At 45.0% G+C, this 24,237-nt stretch overlaps 1 pseudogene; it reads left to right on the forward strand.

Annotated features, from left to right (window-relative positions):
* Positions 1 to 23,954, forward strand: part of LOC119353885 — a 24,802-nt pseudogene extending 848 nt beyond the window's left edge.
* The last annotated feature ends 283 nt before the right edge of the window (positions 23,955 to 24,237 follow it).

Consider the following 24,237-nt stretch of genomic DNA (forward strand, 5'->3'; position numbering starts at 1 on the left):
GGTGGGTCGTCGGCGGTGGTGGAGCTAGCGGGGGAGGGTGCGGGTGGGATCGAGATTGAGATGGAGGGGATAGCGATTGAGATGGAGGGGGGTCGAGATCGAGTGTCCTCATGAATATTCAATAATTTATCATATTGAATATGAAAAAATATCATGAAATTTGAAAAAAAATATTCATGAATTCAAAAAGTGCCCATGAAATTTAAAAATATTCATGATATCAAAAAGTGACCATGAAATACAACCGAGAAATGAAGACTACAATTTAAATACAGTCGATCTTAGCTAGCTATCTATTCATAATCTTCTTGCCCTCCTTTTTCGCAAATGGAGTTCTTCTATGGAACGGACGTCCTTTAGGTAGGGTGGTCCTGCTTCTTCTTGTGGTCTATGCTGCTACTACTTCATCGTCATCGTCATGTTCGATCTTCGGGTCGCCGTACTTGTCGAAGTCTTGCTCATTGGCTACTCCATTCATTCTGATGATCTTCCTTTTGCCTCTCCTCACGACAATACGACTGGGCTTTGACGGGTCGGTAATGAAGAAGCATTGGTCCACTTGGGAAGCCAGTACCCATGGATCATTTGTCGCGGTGACGTTTGCGCCCGCGGTCTTGGATTTGGCTTCGGGTATAACCATGGTGGTGAAATACCGGTCTTCTTTTAGGATGCTCTTGGCCCATCTGACATGGAACATCGGGACCTTCTCTCCAGCGTAGCTCAGCTCCCAGATCTCCTTGATCCTTCCGTAGTATCTGTCCTTGTCGTTACCGGTGTAGGATTCCATCATTACCCCGGAGTTCTGATAACCATCGCTCTTCATGTCCTTGTCCTCGGTGTAGAATGTGTAGCCGTTGATATCGTACGCCTCATAGGTCATAAGGTTGTGCTCGGCGCCCTGTGACAAGGTGAATATGAGTTGTTCTTCCATGGAAGAATCCTCATGTAAAGGGTACGACAGAAGCTTCTGCTTGAACCAACGCGTGAAACATGAGTTGTGCTCTTTGATTATATCTCCGTCCGTCCTCTGTTGGTCTTGGTCATTGTACGTCTTCTCAATGAAGGTTTTGTGCTCTACCACCCAAGGATCGACCACGTCTATGTGTTGTAGCGCAACTAGGTTTGCTCTTTGAAAGTCGGCGAGTCGACCCTCGAAGTCGACATGCATTTCACGGCGACCCTCACGGTGACCCCATCCAGCGAGCCTGCCGAGGTGCCTGTTGACGGGCAGACCAACGGGGTTCTCGATGCCTAGATAATTCGTGCAGTAGGAGATGCACTCTTCGGTCAGAAAGCCCCTGGCTATACTTCCCTCTGTACGTGACATGTTGCGAGCGTATCCTTTGATGACACCATTCATCCTTTCGAACGACATCATGCTGTGCAGGAACGTCGGCCCGAGTTGGATGATATCTTCCACGATATGGACCAGCACATGGACCATAACATCGAAGAATGCGGGCGGGAAGTACATCTCAAGCTCGCATAGTATCACCATGATCTCTTCCTGTAGCCTTCTGAGTTGCCTCACGCCAACCGACTTCCGAGAGATGATGTCGAAAAAGTTGCATCGGCCAAATAGCGTTTCACGGACGTGCGCGTCCATGATCCCACGGATTGCAACTGGAAGTATCTACGTCATCAGCACGTGACAGTCATGAGACTTCATCCCGCTGAACTTCTGCTTCGCTGGGTCTAGGTATCTGCATATCTTCCCCGCGTAACCGTAAGGAAGTTTTACTCCTACAAGGCAGGTAGTCATTTCCGGTCTTCTTGGCCTTTTTGACTTAGAGTGAAGCACGCGGGAGGGTAGTCATTTCCGGTCTTCTTGGCCTTTTTGCCTTTGCGACGACTTTCTGTGTCCTTCTTCGCCTCATCATCATCATCATCATCAGCGTGAAGCTCCTGCCTGATGCCCATTGATTTCAAGTTTGCCCTTGCTTTCGGCCCATCTTTGGTCCTCTCTGGCATGTTGAGCAGGGTACCAAGGAGACTCTCGCACACGTTCTTCGTGATATGCATGGCATCAAGGCTGTGAGGCACATGGTGGATCTTCCAGTACGACAAGTCCCAGAAAACAGACCTCGTTTTCCATACCTTCAGCAGCGACTCTGGTGCCTTTCGCTTCTTTCCCGGCTCTGGCGCCTTTTGCTTCTTTCCCGACAGTGGTCAATCTTTCCAATTTTTCAACAGCCCGTCTATTTCCTCGTCGCTCCTCGTACGCGGGCGTCTTCGGAGTTCGGTTTCACCATCGAACAGATCCTTGTGTTTTCTCCACGGGTCATTATCGCAAAGCCACCTTCGACGTCCCATGAACACGGTTTTCGAAGACCCGGGATCTCTATCTAGCTAGCGATACGTTGTGTCATCCATGCACCTGACGCATCCAGAAAATCCGTGGACCACCTGCCCCGCGAGATACCCGTAACCGAGATAGTCGTGCACCGTCATGAGCAGTGCGGCTCTCATAGGGAAATATTCTTTCTCTGCAGCATCCCACGTATTGGCTGGCGTTTTCCATAGCGTGTCTAGCTCCTCTTTCAGCAGCCCCAGATACAGATTGATGTCGTTCCCTGGTTGTTTCGGCCCTTCAATTAGCATACTCATGTGAATGTACTTCCTCTCCATGAACAACCAGGGGGGAAGGTTGTACATCCACACAAACACAGGCCAGGTGCTATGTGTGCTTCTCTGGCTGCCAAACGGATTGACTCCATCGGTGCTCGCGCCCAGCACGATGTTCCTTGCATCCTTCCCAAATTCTGGGTGTTCGAAGTTCAATGCTTGCCACTGGCTCCCATCCTTAGGGTGACTCAGCATCTTGTCTTTTTTATTTATCTCCGGATTATTTGCATCATCTTCTCGCTTCTTCTCCTCCCTATCCGCATGCCAACGTAGGAGCTTTGCTACCTTAGGGTCCACGAAATACCGCTGCAGACGAGGAGTGATCGGAAAGTACCACACCACTTTTCGAGGAGCTTTCTTCCTCTTCTTGTATCGAGTGACGCCGCACACTGGACATATGGTAGACTCCGCGTGCTCGCCCCGATAAATGATGCAATTGTTCATGCACACATGGTATTTCACATGTGGTAAATCCAGAGGACACACGACTTTCTTCGCCTCCTTGAAACTGGTCGGGCACTTGTTCCCCTTGGGAAGACGTTCGTGCTAGAATGACATGTTCTTGTCGAAGCATGCGTCAGTCATTTTGTGTTTTACCTTCATCTCCAAAGCCATGAGCGTTACTTTCAGGCGGGTATCCTTGGGTCTGCATCCTTCATACAATGGAGTAACCGCGTCTATCTCCAGTTGATCCAGCTTGGTTTTCTCTTGGGCGGCAGCTCTTGTGTTATCCGTCTGCTTGAGAAGCAGCTCTTGAATATCAGGGTCCTGCACCCAGCCCATCGATGGTCCATCGTCGTCTGCTCCTCCGGCATCTTGATATTCATGATCATGCCCTTCGTCTGCTCTGGCATCTTCCTCATCATCATGTCCGGCATCTTCTACATGATGACTGTGTACAACATCACCATCGTGATCATGTCCTGGAGATTCTTCGTCTTCTCGCCCTCCCGAGCCGCGGTGGTTGTCTTGCTGCCCTTACTCATTTCTTGCCCGGCCCCCATGGACGACTTCATAGTCATCTTCATCACCTTGCCACCGATAGCCATCCATGAAACCACGCAAGAGCAGGTGGTCCCGCACCTGCCCGGAATCTGGGTCCGCAATAAGGCTCTTCAGCTTGCATCTTCGACACGGACATCTTATCTCCATCTCATTCTTTTGAAGCATCTCGGCCTTCGCGGAGCTCAAAAACCTATTCACGATGCCTTCGGTCATCGTGCGGACCATGGTCGCCTATGGGGTAGAGCAAAACGATATTTTAGAACCAAGAAAAAATTTGGCATGACTTTCCCTAAAATAGGACCAAAAAGAATGCATAGTGCCAAAATTCTCGCCGAAACGGAAACGAATCAACATTCCGGCAAAATATTGGCAACTATCGCATTTCAAATACCGGTACCTGCAAACACAAACATATATGCAACACCACAAACATATGAAACACCACAAACATACATAGATCTAGCTAGGCCACAAAAAGTGGATGTGCATGTTGCTAGAGCGAGCTAGGGAGAAAAAAAGTAGATCTACAACATGAAGATAGCTTTCCCCTTACTTACCTATCAAAAAAGGTAATTTCAACACTTAATTTTGATGAATCTATGGTGCAAATGAGGTGAGGAGGAGGAGGCAGCCGACAAGCTTAGAGAAGGAGGTGGGAGAATGAAGTGGGGAAAGTGAGTGTGTAGGTGTGGCTGTCCAAAAATATCTAGATGGTCCTAGGTTACTAATGGCGCACCACACTGCCATGCACCATTAGTAACCCAACATACTAATGGCTCACCACACAGACATGCGCCATTGGTAGTTTTGCAAAAAAGTAAAAAAAATAATTTTTATACTAATGGCGCACCGTGGCACAGTGCACCATTACTAGTTTAAACTAGTAATGGCGCACTATGCAACTGTGCGCCATTAGTAGTTTTGCAAAAAAGTAAAAAAAATACAGTAGTGGCGCACTCTATGGCTGGTGCTCCATTAGTAGTTCTAACTACTAATGGCGCACTCTGCCCGGATGCGCCATTAGTATGTTTGAAAAAATGAAAAAAAAACATTTTGTTACTAGTGGCGCACTGTGTGCCTGGTGCGCCATTAGTGTCTTCCACACTAATGGCGCATCTCCACATGGTGCACCATTAGTATATAGTAGTGGCGCACCACTTCTCTGGTACGCCATTAGTGTCAATTTCATCTTTAGCCCTTTTCCTAGTAGTGAGACAGACACCTGCTAGCCACCTTATGCAACTAGTGCATGTCAGTCGGTGGAACCTGTCTCATGTAAGCGTACGTGTAAGGTCGGTCCGGGCCGCTTCATCCCACGATGCCACCGAATCAAGATAAGACTAGTAACGGAAAGTAAATTGACAAAATCAACGTCCACAACATCTTGTGTTCTACTCGTGCATAGAAACTACGCATAGACCTAGCTCATGATGCCACTGTTGGGTAACATAGCAGAATTTTAAAATTTTCTACGCATCACCAAGATCAATCTATGGAGTCATCTAGCAAAGAGGGAGAGGGGAGTGCATCTACATACCCTTGTAGATCGCGAGCGGAAGCGTTCAAGAGAACGGGGTTGATGGAGTCGTACTCGTCGTGATCCAAATCACCGATGACCGAGCGCCGAACGGACGACACCTCCGCGTTCAACACACGTACGGTTGGGGAAGACGTCTCCTCCTTCTTGATCCATCAAGGGGAAGGAGAGGCTGATGGAGATCCAGCGGCACGACGGCGTGGTGGTGGAAGCAGCGGTGATCTCGGCAGGGCTTCGCCAAGCTCCAACGAGAGGGAGAGGTGTTACACGAGGAGAGGGAGGCGCCAGGGACTTGGGTGCGGCTGCCCTCCCTCCCCTCCACTATATATAGGGCCCCTAGGGGGGCGCCGGCCCTAAGAGATCCCATCTCCAAGGGGGCGGCGGCTAAGGGGGGACTTGCCCCCCAAGTTAGGTGGGGCGCCCCCCACCCCTAGGGTTTCCAACCCTAGGCGCAGGGGAGGCCCATGGGGGGCGCACCAGCCCACCAGGGGCTGGTTACCCTCCCACTTCAGCCCATGGGGCCCTCCGGGATAGGTGGCCCCACCCGGTGGACCCCCGGGACCCTTCCGGTGGTCCCGGTACAATACCGGTGACCGCCGAAACTTTCCCGATGGCCGAAACTGGACTTCCTATATACAATTCTTCACCTATGGACCATTCGTGACGTCCAGGATCTCATCCGGGACACCGAACAACTTTCGGGTTACCGCATACTAATATCTCTACAACCCTAGCGTCACCGAACCTTAAGTGTGTAGACCCTACGGGTTCGGGAGACATGCAGACATGACCGAGACGACTCTCCGGTCAATAACCAACAATGGGATCTGGATACCCATGTTGGCTCCCACATGCTCCTCGATGATCTCATCGGATGAACCACGATGTCGAGGGTTCAAGTAATCATGTATACAATTCCCTTTGTCAATCGGTACGTTACTTGCCCGAGATTCGATCGTTGGTATCCCAATACCTCGTTCAATCTCGTTCCCGGCAAGTCACTTTACTCGTATCGTAATGCATGATCCCGTGACCAAACACTTGGTCACACTGAGCTCATTATGATGATGCATTACCGAGTGGGCCCAGAGATACCTCTCCGTCATACGGAGTGAAAAATCCCAGTCTCGATCCGTGTCAACCCAACAGATACTTTCGGGGATACCTGTAGTATACCTTCATAGTCACCCAGTTACGTTGTGACATTTGGTACACCCAAATCACTCCTACGGCATCCGGGAGTTACACGATCTCATGGACTAAGGAAATGATACTTGACATTGGAAAAGCTCTAGCAAATGAACTACACGATCTTGTGCTATGCTTAGGATTGGGTGTTGTCCATCACATCATTCTCCTAATGATGTGATCCCGTTATCAATGACATCCAATGTCCATAGTCAGGAAACCATGACTATCTCTTGATCAACGGGCTAGTTAACTAGAGGCTCACTAGGGACATGTTATGGTCTATGTATTCACACATGTATTATGATTTCCAGATAACACAATTATAGCATGAATAATAGACAATTATCATGAACAAGGAAATATAATAATAATCACTTTATTATTGCCTCTAGGGCATATTTCCAACAGAGTGGTACTGTAATCCCGTTCTAGAAGTCATGTTACTAGACCATGACGAACCTACGAACTATGAGGAAGCAATGATGAGCCCAAATTCCGATAAATGGCTTGAGGCCATGAAATCTGAGATAGGATCCATGTATGAGAACAAAGTATGGACATTAGTGAATTTGCCCGATGATCGGCGAGCCATTGAGAATAAATGGATCTTCAAGAGGAAGACATACACTGATGGTAGTGTTACTATTCACAAAGCTCGACTTGTCAACAAGTTCAAGGTGTTGACTATGATGAGATTATCTCACTCGTAGTGATGCTCAAGTCTGTCTGAGTCATGTTAGCAATTGCCGCATTTTATGAAATCTGGCAAATGGATGTCAAAACTGAATTCCTGAATGGATTTATTAAAGAAGAGTTGTATATGATGCAACCAGAAGGGTTTTGTCGATCCTAAAGGTGCTAACAAAATGTGCATGCTCCAGCGATCCATCTATGGACTGGTGTAAGCATCTCGTATTTGGAATATACACTTTGATGAGTTGATCAAAGCACATAGTTTTACACAGACTTGAAGTGAAGCCTCTATTTACAAGAAAGTGAGTGGGGGCACTACAGCCTTTCTGATAAGTATATGTGTATGGCATATTCTTGATCGGAAATGATGTAGAATTTTCTGGAAAGCATAAAGGAGTGTTTGAAAGGAGTTTTCAAAGAAAGAACTCAGTGAAGCTGCTTACATGTTGAGCATCAAGATCTATAGAGATAGATCAAGATGCTTGATAAGATTTTTTCAGCGAGTATATACCTTGAAAAGATTTTGAAGTAGTTCAAAATGGAACAGTCAAAGAAGGAGTTCTTGCCTGTGTTGCAAGGTGTGAAGTTGAGTAAGACTCAAAACCCGACCATGGCAGAAAATAGAAAGAGAATGAAGGTCATTCCCTATACCTCAGTCATAGGTTCTATGAAGTATTATATGTTGTGTACAAGATCTATTGTGTACTTTGCCATGAGTTTGGCAAGGGGGTACGATAGTAATCCAGGAGTAGATCACTAGACAGCGGTCAAAGTTATCCTTAGTTACCTAATAGGACTAAGGAAATATTTCTCGGTTATGGAGGTGATAAAGAGTTCGTCGTAAAGAGCTACGTCGATGCAAGCTTTTACATTAATCCAGATGACTCTAAGTCTCAATCTATATACATATTGAAAGTGGGAGCAATTAGCTAAGCTCCATGTAGAGAATTGTAGACACAGAAAAATTTGCAAAATACATACGGCTTTGTATGTGGCAGACCCGTTGACTAAACTTTTCTCACAAGCAAAACATGGTCACACCTTAGTACTCTTTGGGTATTAATCACATGGCAATGTGAACTAGATTGTTGACTCTAGTAAACCCTTTTGGTGTTAAATCGCATGGCGATGTGAACTAGATTATTGACTCTAGTGCAAGTGGGAGACTGAAGGAAATATCCCCTAGAGGCAATAATAAAGTTGTTATTTTATATTTCCTTATATGATGATAAATTTTTATTATTCATGCTAGAATTATATTAACCGGAAACTTGATACATGTGTGAATACATAGACAAAACAAAGTGTCCCCAGTATACCTCTACTTGACTAGCTCGTTAATCAAAAATGGTTAACTTTCCTAACCATAGACATGTGTTGTCATTTGATGAATGGGGTCACATCATTAGGAGAATGATGTGATGGACAAGACCTATCCGTTAGCTTAGCATAATGATCGTTAAGTTTTATTGCTATCGCTTTCTTCATGACTTATACATATTCCTTTGACTATGAGATTATGCAACTCCCGAATACCAGAGGAACACCTTGTGTGCTATCAAATGCCACAACGTAACTGGGTGATTATAAAGATGCTCTACAGGTGTCTTCGAAGGTGTTTGTTGGGTTGGCATAGATCGAGATTAGGATTTGTCACTCCGATTATCGGAGAGGTATCTCTGGGCCCTCCGGTAATGCACATCACTATAAGCCTTGTAAGCAATGTGATTAATGAGTTAGTTGCGGGATCATGCATTACAGAACAAGTAAAGAGACTTGCCGGTAACGAGATTGAACTAGGAACAAGGATACCGACGATCGAATCTCAGGCAAGTAACATACCGATGACAAAGGGAATGACGTATGTTGTCATGGCGGTTTGACCGATAAAGATCTTCATAGAAAATGTAGGAACCAATATGAGCATCCAGGTTCTGCTATTGTCTATTGACCAGAGATGTGTCTTAGTCATGTCTACATATTTCTCGAACCCATAGGGTCCGCACGCACTAGTAGAAAAAGGCTCAAATGTGAAGCACATTAGTGCCGATTTGAATTTGAGCCGGCACTAATGTGTCCATTAGTGCCGGTTACAATGGCTAGGCGGGCGGACATCATTAGTACCGGTTCGTGGTGAACCTTTAGCACCGGTTCGTGCCACGAACCGGTACTAAAGTGAGTGGTGGCAGGATGTTGTCAGTCCAGGGCCCCTCCAGCATCTTTAGTACCGGGTCGTATCACGAACCGGTACTAAAGGTCGTCCTACATAGACCCTTCGTCCACCCGAGCTTGTTCTATTCTTCCCCTTTCCCCTCTCCTCTCTGTTCTTTTCCCTCTTCCTCTCAAGCTCATCACACATTTTGCCCAAAATTTGTCAAGATTTGAAGGCCCCCATCCATTCAAATGATCACAAAGGTTAGCAACTTTGTCCTTTCATCTCTCATTGCTATATTAGCTCGTGCAATGCTTTATATAGTGATTGATTTTTGAGTTTAGTAATTTGGGAGGAATTATATATATGTGCTAGTATTTGATTTATATGAAATTTGAGGTCAAAATAACACTTAGTTTGCATATGTAGGTGTGGTTTACTTAGTGCCTTCCAAATCTCCGTTGTAACCACCGTCGATCGCCCGCAACGTCCTGTCGCCGGCACCACCTTGTGGTGAGCCTCTTGTTCATGAAGTTTTATATAAAAAATTTATGTTTGTGTGATTTGGATATATAGTTACTCGTATAATTATCTTACCCATACGTTATTTGTTATACATAGTGCCATGGTTTTGATATCCGTCCCCGTCGGCCCTCATCCGGGTTATGATTCGGATGTGGTATATTCTCTTTTAAAACTATTCATTGCATTTCGTGTTTATGACAAATTATGCCCATCAAGTTGACATAGATATTTGTATGTAGGAGGTAGTTTAACCGGAAATTCCAACCGACCCTATTGTCGAGAGGTTAAATTTAGTTGAAAGAGAAAATGAGGATTTCAAGGTAAAATTGAAAAGAATTGAGTGGGAGAAGAGGGAATTGGAGTTGCATGTTGCCGATGTCGTCGATGATCACAAGATTAAGATGGAGAAAATGCGCTTGAAGATTAGAAAGATTAGAAAATATGCCATTCATAGTGAGGCTTGGTATCATTATGCTGTTGGATCAATTGTTACCTTAGTTGCGATCTTGATCGCATTTGTTGTTGCATTTAAATTCTTTAGCTAGAGAGTTATTTGTTTGTTGCATTTAAGTGTTGTATGATCTTTATGTATGAACTTTATGTATTGTATTAATTCGGTGTTTTCGGTGCTGTGTATTGAAGATGATCCGGCAATGGATTTATGATGACTGATGCTCTCCCGAGTTCATTAATGGTGTGTGTACTTTTCTGCTTGTGGCTGAGGCAAACAAGCGGGCGGATGGTTTTATGCCTTGTCCATGTGCTGGCTGTAAGAATGGTCACAATTACTCTACGTCAAGAACCATTCATGTCCACCTGTTTGAGTCCGGTTTCATGCCCCACTATAATGTTTGGACCAAGCATGGAGAAAGAGGGGTTATGATGGAAGACAATGAAGAAGAAGAGGACGATGACAGCTATCCTGGCCATGGGTTCCCTGAATACGATGATACAACAATGAGGGAAGAAGCTGAGCCGGTAAGGCGGGAAGAAGCTGAGCCGGCAATGCGGGAAGAAGCTGAAGAAGAGGCATCGGATGAGCCCGTTGATGATCTAGGTCGGGCCATTGCCGATGCAAAGAGAAACTGCACAAGTGATTTGGAGAAGAAGAAGTTGCAGCGCATGTTAGAGGATCACAAAAAATTGTTGTACCCGAATTGTGTAGGTGACAAGAAAAAGCTAGGGACCACACTGGAATTGCTACAATGGAAGGCAGAGAATGGTGTATCTGACAAGGGATTTGGAAAGTTGCTGGTAATGATAAAGAATATGCTTCCAAAGGACAACGAATTACCCGAGAGTATGTACGAAGCAAAGAAGGTTGTCCGCCCTCTAGGTTTAGAGGTGCAGAAGATACATGCATGCCCTAATGATTGCATCCTCTACCGCGGTGAGTACGAGGATTTGAACGCTTGTCCGGTATGCGGTGCATTGCGCTGTAAGATCAGCCGCAATGACCCTGGTGATGTCGAGGGCGAGCGCCCCAGGAAGAAGATTCCTGCCAAGGTGATGTGGTATGCTCCTATAATACCACGGTTGAAACATTTGTTCCAACACAAAGAGCATGCCAAGGCGATGCGATGGCACAGAGAAGACCGTAAGAAAGACGGAAAGTTGAGAGTACCCGCTGACGGGTCACAGTGGAGAAAAATTGAAAGAAAGTACGGGAAGGAGTTTGCAGATGACGCAAGGAACATATGGTTTGGTCTAAGCGCAGATGGCATTAATCCTTTTGGGGAGTAGAGCAGTAACCATAGCACCTGGCATGTGACTCTATGTTTGTATAACCTTCCTTCTTGGTTGTGCATGAAGCGGAAGTTCATTATGATGCTAGTGCTCATCCAAGGCCCTAAGCAACCCGGCAACGACATTGATGTGTACCTAAGGCCATTAGTTGAAGAACTCTTACAACTGTGGAATGGAACATGTGTACGTGCGCGGGATGAGCACATGGGGGAAGAATTTGACCTAAAGGCGTTGCTGTTCGTGACCATCAATGATTGGCCTGCTCTCAGTAACCTTTCAGGACAGACAAACAAGGGATACCGCACATGCACGCACTGTTTGGACGATACCGACAGTATATATTTGGCTAATTGTAAGAAGAATGTGTACCTGGGACATCGTCAATTTCTTCCGAGCAGGCATCCCTTAAGAAAGAAAGGCAAGCATTTCAAAGGTGAGGCAGATCACCGGACGAAGCCTCGCCACCATACTGGTGCTGATGTACATGATATGGTCAAGGATTTGAAGGTGGTCCTTGGAAAGGGTCCTGGTGGACAACCTGTTCCGAGTGACGCTGACAGACGCGCACCCATGCGGAAGAAGAAATCTATATTTTGGGTCCTGCCCTATTGGAAAGACCTAGAGGTCCGCTCCGCAATCGATGTGATGCACGTGACGAAGAATCTTTGTGTGACCCTGCTTGGCTTCTTGGGCGTGTATGTGAAGACAAAAGATACACCTGAGGCATGGGAGGACCAGCAACGTATGCACGGAAAAGACAGCATACATCAGGGTCATGCAAGCTACGCTCTTACCAAAGAAGAGAAGGAAATCTTCTTTGAATGTCTTCTCAGTATTAAGGTATCGTCTGGCTTCTCGTCGAATATAAAGGGAATAATAAACATGGCAGAGAAAAAGTTCCAGAACCTAAAGTCTCATGACTGCCACGTGATTATGACGCAACTGCTTCCGGTTGCATTGAGGGGGCTTCTACCGGAAAACGTTCAATTAGCCATTGTGAAGCTATGTGCATTCCTCACTGCAATCTCTCAGAAGGTAATCGATCCAGAAATCATACCAAGGTTAGAGAATGATTTGGTGCAATGTCTTGTCAGTTTCGAGTTCATGTTCCCACCATCCTTCTTCAACATCATGATGCACGTCCTAGTTCACCTATGCGAAGAGATTAACGTTTTGGGTCCTGTATTTCTACACAATATGTTCCCCTTTGAGAGGTTCATGGGAGTCTTAAAGAAATATGTTCATAACCATGCTAGGCCAGAAGGAAGCATCTCCAAGGGCCATGAAAATGAGGAGGTCATTGAGTTTTGTATTGACTTTATTCCTGACCTTAAGCCGATTGGTGTTCCTGAGTCGCGGCATAAGGGCAGACTGGATGGAAAAGGCACGCTAGGAGGGGAACAAATAATATGTATGGACGGACATTCTCTCACTGAAGCACACTACATAGTTCTACAGAATTCCGCCTTGGTGGCGCCGTATATGGATGAACACAAGAATTTGCTACGCTCCAAACACCCGGAGCAGTCTGATCACTGGATTACACATGAACAAACTAGGAGTTTCGCCAGCTGGTTGCAGACACGTACCATGCATGACGCCTCTACTGAAGATGACCTGTACTTGCTTTCCCAGTTACCATCTTCGAATATAATGACTTTCAAAGGGTACGAGATAAATGGTAATACATTTTACACGATCGCCCAAGATAAGAAGAGCACCAACCAAAACAGTGGTGTCCGCTTTGATGCAGAAACCAAGACGGGAAAGGAAACATATTATGGTTATATACAGGACATATGGGAACTTGACTATCGACGTGGTTTGAAGGTCCCTTTGTTTCGGTGCAAATGGGTCAATATGACACGAGGCAGGGTAACGGAAGACCCGCAGTACGGAATGACAACAGTGGATCTCAACAATCTTGCGTATGCAGACGAACCATTCGTCCTATAAAATGATGTGCCACAGGTTTTCTATGTGAAGGACATGTCTACCAAGCCGAGAAAAAGAAAAGATAAGGAAGCGAATGCATCGTAAGATGAGCCAAAGCGGCACATAGTTCTTTCTGGGAAGAGAAACATCGTGGGAGTGGATGACAAGACAGACATGTCGGTAGATTATGAAAAGTTTGATGAAATTGCTCCATTCACAGTGAATATTGACCCGAGCATCCAGTTAAATGATGAAGATTTTCCATGGCTACAGCGCAAAGGGACACACACGAAGAAAAAGTTTCACACCCAAAGATCTGGGATGCGATCGGCTTCACTATCATCACTTTCTTCTGTGTTTCACACCCAGTAGGGAATCTCTGTAATAGTTAGGGTAGCTAGTTATGTGTTTTGGCATTTGAAATGCGAAGAAATTGTATGTGCAAGCAAATTCTTTCATGCATTTACTGATTTTTTTTCAACTAAATGACCATGAAATTGAAAAGCATTTCAAATGAACTCAAAAAAGGTGAAAGTTGGCATGGTATCATAATTTCACCCACGTAGCATGTGGAAAAAGTAGAGAGGGTTACCGCAAAAACTGGATGCACTTCGTGTACAAAATGGACAATCTCTTTCGAAGTATCAGGGTTTCGGACGAAAACTCATCCGTTACAAAGGCATTTCATTTTTTAAACAACTTAAGCATTACCAAATTGAATATAATGATAAAACACACTAATATTAGACATAAGAAAAAAGAATCACTGAAAAATCTATTTTCAAAGTTAAGTTATTCACAAACTAGTGATTCACACAAATTTCAAATAATTCAAAATTTAAGCTATTCAAATTTGTAAACTACCGGTACTAACAGAAAGTTTGTAATTTTTTGTACCTAAATCAAAAATATTCACCAAGAAACTCTAAATACAGGAAAAAAACAACTCAAAAATAAATAAAACAAAAATAAGTAAAGCAAAAAAATAAGAAAAAAAAGCCCACCTACTGCGCCACAGCGGCCTGCATACGGCTAGAAACCCAACCTGTTGTTGGGCCAGGATGTAGGCCCGCAAAGGCCCAGTAGGCCCACAGGGCAGCATAGAACATTTAGGCCCAGTAGGCCTTCTTTGGAGAGGAGCTCGAGGGAGCTACCGCACTGGGGCTTATAAACCAGTGCGGACGCCCCTCGGCTAGCGAGGTGGGACTAAACATGACGCACCGCACCTGCGCCAGCGCACCCCCTTTAGTACCGGTGGTGGCTCCAACCGGTACTAGTACCGATTGGAGCCACCCCTCGGTACTAAAGGGGTGCCATTCCCGCCGCTTGGCCTGGCCAAAACAGACCTTTAGTACCGGTTGGTGGCTCCAACCGGTACTAAAGGTTGTTCTATATAAGAAAACACTTCAAAAAATTTGTCAGTTTCTCATCTCTCCCTCTGCTTCTTTCTCCTCTGCCCCATCGCCGCCGCCCCTCGTCGCCGCCCCCGTCGCTGTCCGTCGCCGTCCCCATTGCCGTACGTCGCCGTCCCCGTCCCCGTCGTCCCTGTTGCCGCGCCGTGCCCCGCCCCGTCCTCCCGTCGTCCCCGCCCGGCCCGTCCCCGTCCCCGTCGTTGCCGCCCCGTCCCCGTCGCCGTCTCCGTCTTCGTCCCCGGCCCCGTCGCCGCCCCTCGTCGTCATGCCTCGCCGGTGAGCTCCTGCCCCGGCCGCCATGTACCACACACACACACACACACATTGTTACAGAAATGTTAGCAATCTTTCTGTTTTTTAGTTATAGAATTATTAGAAATGTTATTTATATAGAAATGTTTTTTAGTTATAGAAATATTAGAATGTTAGTTATATAGAAATATTAGAAATGTTAGTTATATAGAAATGTTTTTTAGTTATTGAAATATTAGAAATGTTAGTTTTAGTTATAGAAATATTAGAAATGTTAGTTTTAGTTATAAATTTAGAATTTGCATATATGAAATCACAATCCATCATTTAAAAAATGTTACTTTACTTTTGCGGCATATACTATTTGTTGTCGACGATGCCCGGCCCGCATCCTCGCCATCGACCCATTCGCGACGACGTCCTACTTCAGAGGACCCATGTCCGGGGCTGGGCTCTGCCGGGCTGGCATAGGGAGGTGCTACCTTCAGGGGCGCAACGCTTGGTGAGGAACCCGGCCCCGGGTCCCATCGTCGACCCTCATCTCCTTTGGTGGCGTTCGCGTGGGCCACTTTCGGTGCGGAGGGATCCGGCCCTGCCGGAGGTGGTACGTCACCGTGTCAGGGAGGAGGACGAGCACGTCCATCGCTACATGGCTGATATGGACGTCAGGTTCTCCAATACCTGGCAGGTTCTTTGGGGAGATCACCCGAGCTATGATCCAGTGATGGTTCCTTCACTTTGGTTGTCCACCGCCTAGATTACTCTCTAGTATTCGATCTTTATTAGCTAGCTAGCTAGCTAGTGATGTATTCGATACATAATATTCGAGATGATTTATTCGAGATTATATATATATATATATATATATATATATATATATATATTATTCGAGACGATGTATTCGAGATTATATCTATTATTCGAGACGACGTATTCGAGATCATATTCGATGATGCTTATTATGTACTATGATTGATTCAGTTTTTCCTTATTAATTGATTGCATCCATGCATTGTAATTTGAATATATTTCTTTTGGATTAGTTAAATAAAACCTATGGCAGACAATACGGCAGACAATACGCTCATGGAATATTTCACCCTACCAGATCATTTCACAGATGCAGATGTGGAGAAAGTCAAGGACACTGCTCTTAGGAAGATGGCGGTTGCATTCAAGAACCACAAGAATCGTGAATGGGACAAGTACGTCAAGGGATGAAGGAAGACTCCAGTATTCAAGGGAACACTAGAGAAGCAACGTGCTCATTGGGACGATTTCGTGAAATTCAAGGATTCGGAATTGTCTAAGGAACGGTCGAGAATAAACAAGGCCAATGCCGCAAAAAAGGATAAGTTCCATAAGCTGGGGCCATGTGGCTATGCGGTGGGAATGCCTAAGTGGGATAAGTCTGAGAAAGAGATGGAGGATGCAGGTGTCACTCCAGAAACATTGAGCTGGCCCCCCAGGTGTAGGACTTGGTTCTATGCGCATGGGGGCAGTTGGAGCCGAAGACAGGCAAAGTTTCAAAGAAGGCATGTCTGGACGGAGCCGAAGATAAGCTACTTGTTGCAATAGAAGAGGCTCGATCGGGGGTGTTCCATCCCAACAGAGAGAACGACGAGCTTACGCGTGCCCTGGGAAATCCTGAACACCCGGGAAGAACACGAAGCAAGGGCACTATTCCGTGGTATGAGGGGTTTTCGGACTGGAACGCCGACTACAGAACCCGTGCGAGAAAGAAGATTGCGGAGGAGAAGAAGAGGAAGATGGAGGAAGAGCAGAGGAAGCTGGACTATGAACGCCTTCAAGGCCTAGAATCAGCGCACGCGGACTTGGCAGTCAAATTCCAGCGGCAGCAGGAGCGGATCGACTCACATAGCCAGCAAAGGGGGTCTCAGCAGCTGCAGCAGCTAGCAGATCATCCAGCATTGGATAGCACCGTCCCATCCATGCCGAGAAGCAGCGTGGGTTCCGCCCCGGGTGACGCATTGCTGGATAGCTACCCAGTGGATGACATCATGGAGAACACTAACTGCGAGCTACACTTCAAAATGAAGAACATATCCACGAAGGTGGCGCACGCCCTTACTTTTACAAATCCCCCCGAGGCAACCTTCCATTGCAACCCGATTCCAGCGGGCTATGCTCGTGTCTTGGTTGATGAGGTGGTGGACCAATATTCGGGGCTAGAGCTTGACATTCCTGGAGGTGACAACGAGCACACACTGGGAGAGGCCAACCATCGTATCATCCTATGGAGAAAGGATTGCATCATCTTTCGAAGGCCACCGACACCGCGTCATCCGACTCCTCGTCGAAGTCCGCCACCGAGTCAGCAGACTCCCGCTCCTCCAAGTCCACCAACGCGTCAGGCCACTCCTCCTCCAAGTCCGGCACAGCTTCAGGCCACTCCTCCTCCTCCAAGTCCGGCAAAGCGTCAGGCCACTCCTCCTCCAAATCCAGCACAGCTTCAGGCCACTCCTCCTCCTCCAACTCAGCCACGTCAGCCGTCTTCGTCGCATCAGCAATCACGGAAGAGAGCCGCCTCAGCTATGGTGCATAGCGGTACAAGTCGAGGTAGTACTGGAGGTACAGGCGGAGTCAAGTGATTTCAATATGGTCCAAGCAGCCTCGCGCCTCTTCCGCAGAGGCCTTACGACAAGTCCGAGGAGGAAAACGCAGCCATATCGAAGGCCGAGGTGGAAGCCCATTTTGCACCGAAACCGCCACCGCCGCCAAGGGAGAAAGTGCCTGAGGAAAAGATTGACCACTTCATTCGTATGGCTAGAGCACCAGCTCCCAAGCCTGTTGACACAGACTATGAGCACCACCTCAGGAAGTTAAATCGAGCACGTCTACAGAAAGAGGCGAGCTCAAGCTCGAGCAAATCAGCCGGCAAAACATGCGGTAAAACCATTCCCCAGCTGGGAGAACAGGCGGCGCAATCAATCCCCCCACTTGTTGTGCCAACAACACATGAGAGTACGCGCGCCCAATATTATTGTGGGCAAACCGTTAATGTTCCTGGGCTGGGCGATGTGGTAATAACCAAGGAGCATATTGAGCAGGCTAAAAGCCTCATGATCACAGTTGGACAACTCCTCGATATCGAGCCCATGTCTCCGACTAGAGAGGAGGAAAACGGAAATATGTCCGGGGCCAACCTTTGGTCGAGCCAGACAAGGTCAAGAAACTCCCAACGAGAATGTATGAATTGCATCAATGGTACATGGACATTACCAAGATTTCCAATCGAGAGTCCCTCATGGTGAATGTCAAGAAGGATCATTACTACCATGAGAAAGTTGTGTCCGTTGAGTATTCAGAACTATTTCGGTTATACAATCAAGACGCACTCGACAAATCTATCGTCAGTTGCTATTGTCTGTAAGTGATTTCTTTCTGTAATTTAAGTCTCAAGCTAGCTGTAGTGATCATTTTGATCAATCATTACCTATAATTATCCTCACTATATTCTTTTCTGTGGTATTATGCAAGACGAAGATTTATGAGATGAAAAAAGGTGGACGCTATGGCATTGGGTTCGTTGACCCAAATATCATTAATGAATACACATCGAAATTAGATCCATATTACCAAAAAAAGTGTAGTGGAAAGCATGCTAGAGTTCTTCAAGCGCCTCAAATACAATGAAGATATACTACTTCCTTACAACTTCGAGTGAGTCACACTGTCTTGTACTACAAATTCGGTTTTTGCCTACTAGCTAGCTACATGTTTTTGCTTACATATGCCCGCTTAATTAAGATATGCAAACGTGTGTGCATGCAAATTTCACTGGATCTTGTTGATCATTAAAGTTGATGAAGGAACAGTTGAAGTACTAGACTCACTACTTAAGAAACCAACTAACTACACCATTGTGAAGGGGATAGTCAACAGGTAATTTCAATCATTATTAACTATATCTCGGCCTATTTAATTAGTTCGTCATTTCTTGATAACAACTATTTAATAACCCATTTATTCATTTTCTTTGTCGGCGGGCAGGGCTTGGGCAAAGTTCATCAGGGTCACTCCAGGCCCATGGAAACAAAATCTGAAATGGTACCGACCCATGGTAAGTAATTAAGTAGTACTAGCTAGCTGCCATCTCTTTAATTATCATGCTTGATTAATTATTATCTGATCAAATTCCAATCTCGTAAAGGCCCTGAAGCAGGCGCCGGGGAATAATCTGTGTGCATAATACGTTTGCGAGAACATTCGCATGATGGCATCCAAAAGGAGCAGATCTCAAAGACAGGAGTGGGTACATTTGTCAGAACACTATTCACAATTTTTACACCATTATCGATATCTAGTCACACAACTAATACACATGCATATTGATCTCCTTCTTAACAGTTCAAAGAGGTGCGGGAGAAGCTCCTACCAGAGGACCGCATAGAAGCAATTCAAGAGAAAATAGCGGGATTTTTGCTCGACCAGGTCATAGATCCCAAAGGAGAATACTTTTACCCGCTACCGCCCCCATGAACCACTTCCAATTGTTATCGTGCTCCGAAGGCACCAATTAGGCTAATGCCACTGGCTCCGAATGCACCAATTAGGAGAAATTGTATATAGCTAGCTAATTGTATATATATATATATACATGTGTGTATATATGTGTGAATTAATTAATGGGGGTTGTGAGACATTTGATGATATATATGTATATATATATATGATCAGTTCTACTAGAAATTCTATTTATATATATGCATAACGTGTACAATATGTAGTATCGTAAAATACCAGCAAACGAAAAAGAATTAAATGGAAAACACAAAATTAAATGAAAAAGAAATCATAAACCCAAAACCCCCCAACCTTTTAATACCGGTTGGTGTCACCAACCGGTACTAAAGGGCTCCCTGCCCCTAGAGCTGGCTCGTGCCACGTGGTTGCCCTTTAGCACTGGTTCGTCTTGAACCGGTACTAAAGGGGGGACCTTTAGTTCCCACACTTTAGTGCCAGTTACCGAACCGGCACTAAAGGGCCTTACGGACCGGTGCTATTGCTCGGTTCTGCACTAGTGACGCTTAACGTTCGATGATGATTTGTATTATGAGTTATGTGTTTTGGTGACCAAAGTTTGTTCAGAGTCCCGGATGAGATCACGGACATGACGAGGAGTCTCAAAATGGTCGAGAGGTAAAGATTGATATATTGGAAGGTAGTATTCGGACACCGGAAGGGTTCTGGAGTGTGTCGGGTACATAACGGAGTATCGGAGGGGTTACCGGAACCCCCCGTGGAAAAATATGGGCTATATGGGCCATAGGAGGTAGGCTAACCAGCCCACAAGGGGCTGGTGTGCCCCCCACAAGGGACGAGGCCGAATTGGATTAGGGAAGGGGGCGCCACCCCCCTTTCCTTCTCCTACTCCCTCTCCTTTCCCCCTTTCCCCCTCCATGAGAAGGAAAGAAGGGGGGCGAATCCTACTAGGACTGGGAGTCCTAGTAGGACTCCCCCCTTATGGTGCGCCCACTAGGGCCGGCCTCCTCCCTCTCCCTCCTTTATATACGTGGGCAGGGCACCCCTTGGAGAATAACAAATGTTCCAAGCCGTGTGCGGTGTCTCTCTCCATAGTTTGCTCCTCCAGTCATAGCGTCGTAGTGCTTAGGCGAAGCCCTGCGTGGATCACGTCACCATCACCGTCACCCCTCCGTCGTGCTGACGAAACTCTCCCTCGACCCTCTGCTGGATCAAGAGTTCTAGGAACGTCATCGAGCTGAACATGTGCTGAACTCGAAGGTGTCGTATGTTTGGTACTTGATCGGTTGGATCACAAAGACGTTCGACTACATCAACCGCGTTAATCTAACGCTTCCGCTTTTGGTATATGAGGGTACGTGAACACACTCTCCCCCTCTCATTGCTATGCATCTCCTCGATAGATCTTGCGTGATCGTAGGAATTTTTTTGAAATTGCATGCTACGTTCACCAACAGTTGCTATTGTAGAAAAATCAGTTTAAAGCAGCAAATTTCGAGCTGCTATAGTGTTGACATCATGATGTTTCTTGCACCTTGGAAGGTCTTGCAGGTCATGGTGTCGCCAACACACTACTTGTTCCAAGTATATCAGAACGGCCAGACGTTCCTGGCATGCACCCAAGTGGAGATACCCCGTTGATGGCTATCAAGGTGTGCTCTTCATATTGCACTCTTTTGTCTTTAATTCAATGACATTTGATTCCTTAGAAGACACATACAACTATGTTGTAACTTCCTAAAGTTGTCTGTCCCTGAAATAGCAGATAGCCTATACTGCATCTTTTAACTTTTGCTAACTTTCGGTGTGCTAATATGATTTTTCGCATCTAGTTTCTCTCTTGTGTGGCGAATGTCTTGACAGATTACCTTGGAGATATAAATGAAGACACAATCAAGGATAACTTTGTAATTGTTTATCAGGTATCTTTTCTCACTCCTATCACATTATAACTGTGAAACTGGTATTCACTTTATTTCATCCTAGGATAATTTTCTTTGATAGATTATGAAAAAGAACTAAGCTTTAAAGTTTGTAAAATAAGATAACACACTAGAATTAGCAGTTTTACTATGGACAAATTGAATTGCATATAGAGAGCTACAAAGCTCGTGGAATTTCAATGCGTAGAACTATCTATTTGTTGGAAATTATTTGCTATATCTGTTAAGTTCATTCTGTTAAAGGAACATCAATCGAGGATGTCTATTGCATTTGAGACTTTAATCGCAATCAGCAATTTTAATCGCTTGGTTGCTTGTGTTGTCCATGACTGGTAAAACTGGACTATTCATTTTAATGTAAGTTCTCTAAACAATATAATTCTTATATGAATCCAGATTCTAGATGAAATGATGGACAATGGCTTTCCACTCACTACCGAGCCGAACATCTTAAAGGAGTTGGTTGCCCAACCAAATACGGTTAGCAAAATGCTGAACATTATGACTGGTAAAATTTCTACTATTGGTAACAAACTTCTGGATGCAACTGCTTCCTCTGTACCTTGGAGAACAAGAATTGTCAAGGATGCAAGCAATGGGGTCCATGTTAACATAGTTGAGGAACTAGATGCATGTGTGAACAGGTATTCCGACATTTCTCCTTTTAACCAATCTAGGTATAGTAAAGTTATTTCATGTGATCTATGAATTTGGATTTTCACACCCCTTTGATGCATGTGTGAACTCGTATTCTCAATTCGCACAATTAGATTTTGAAGTAATAGAAAATTCATCAAATATGTGACTGGTTTCTAGGACCTTAGATCAATAGTGATGCACTGTTGAATTATCTGCAGGAAACTATGACTAGACTTTGGTATATCCAAAGTACCAACTAGTGAATATTCTATATTGCGTTCCAAATCTGCCATTAAATATGATATGTGTTACTACCTTCGTATCATGAAAACATGACATTGGAGGTTTTTTCATAAAGCACACGAAGTGATGACGTTGGAGGATTTTAGGCATCCATGGCTAGGTTTGTCCTTGTGTTATTGATGCTCCCAAAAAATGCGAGCGACAAAATTTGATCCTTGTACTTGTATGTCACCGTATTGGTCAATATGTGAAACCGCATCTATATTAAGTAGGAGCAAGATGGTGAACAAGCATGGCTGTTAACACCGCATTGGTATCTGAATTGTTGTCTGAAACGTCAACTATTCATGATATGGAAGGAGTACTAAATTTTGAACAAAGGGCCAAAATTAATACAGTAGGCGAAGTGGTGGTTAGCAATGTAGAAGTTCCTTTTTCTTTTGTGATGACTGATGAGATGATCCAGCTACCCAACTTTGTTATCTTTTGGCATCCACACATCTGAAAGAATATTTCTTATGTTTGGCATCTTTACTGGTTGATTTTATTTGCAGAGAAGGGGTTCTAGTGAAATGTGAGACATGTGGTGTAATTGAAGTGAATTCCAGTCTTCCAGGATTACCAGAATTGACCTTGTCATTTGCTAATCCCACCCTTATCAATGATGTGAGGTTCCACTCATGTGTCAGATTCAGACCGTAGGAGTCCAATCAGATCCTATCATTTGTTCCTCCTGATGGGCAGTTCAAGCTTATCAGTTATAGGTGCATAAATATCTACTTCTAAATATTACTATTGCTCCTATGTTTTTCCCATCTTAGGATGTCTGTTATATGTTCTCATCGTTTGATCATAAATAATCAGGGTTAAGAAACTAAAGACCACACCAATTTATATGAAGCCACGGTTATCATCTGATTCTAGGAATTGCCATGTCAATGTGATGGTGGGGATACGGAATGATCCTGGAAAACCTATTGATTCTATAACAGTGCAGTTTCAGTTGCCTCCCCTAATTGCTTCTGTTGATTTGACCACAAACCATGGTACAGTCGACATCCTTGCTGATTAGGTCAGTACATTGTTTGCCATCACTTCTGTAACTTCACCTGTGCCATTTTCTGTCATAACGCGTCAAGCTGCGACCTAATAAAGGAAGCTCGGAGCTAGAAAAACCTAAACAATGTGCTAGTGAATCAATCATCATGCACTATTATTAATATGATGTTTGGAATTTTCTAAACTTTAGAACACTACATATACCTCAAAATGTCTGTCTAATAGCATTTTATTTATTTATGTAGACATGTTTTCGGACAATTGGGCATATTCCTAAAGATAAAGCACCATCCCTCTCTGGAAATCTACGTCTGGAGGAAGGACTCGCTCATTTGCATGCATTTCCAATGTTTCAGGTGAAATTCAGGATTATGGAGGTAGCACTGTCTGTGCTTCAAATTGATAAACTGGAAGTGAAAAATACACCAAGCACACCATACAAAGGTTTTCGAGCCCAAACTAAAGCTAGAAGGTATGAGGTCAGGTCATAGGACTTCAAATTTTGCTCTGTGATTCGACATGGTGCCATAGCCCAGAACCGTGGGACTATCAAGGTATTATTGTCTATCCATGGCTAGCATGGCTCTGTATGATGTTCAGGCTTGTAGACCTGGATCCATTTTTCATGGTTGTTGCGAAAGGAACATAATCCTGTGTTCTGCTTGCAAAGGCGAAGACTGCTGAATGTGTAGATCCTTAGCAGATGTTACATCAAGGTTTTGATTTCTACTGCACGGTCATGATCACTGCTGAATTCACATAGGCTAGAACTCA

Source organism: Triticum dicoccoides, chromosome 1A (genome assembly GCF_002162155.2).
Source record: "Triticum dicoccoides isolate Atlit2015 ecotype Zavitan chromosome 1A, WEW_v2.0, whole genome shotgun sequence".
In the NCBI taxonomy this organism is placed as follows: domain Eukaryota; kingdom Viridiplantae; phylum Streptophyta; class Magnoliopsida; order Poales; family Poaceae; genus Triticum; species Triticum dicoccoides.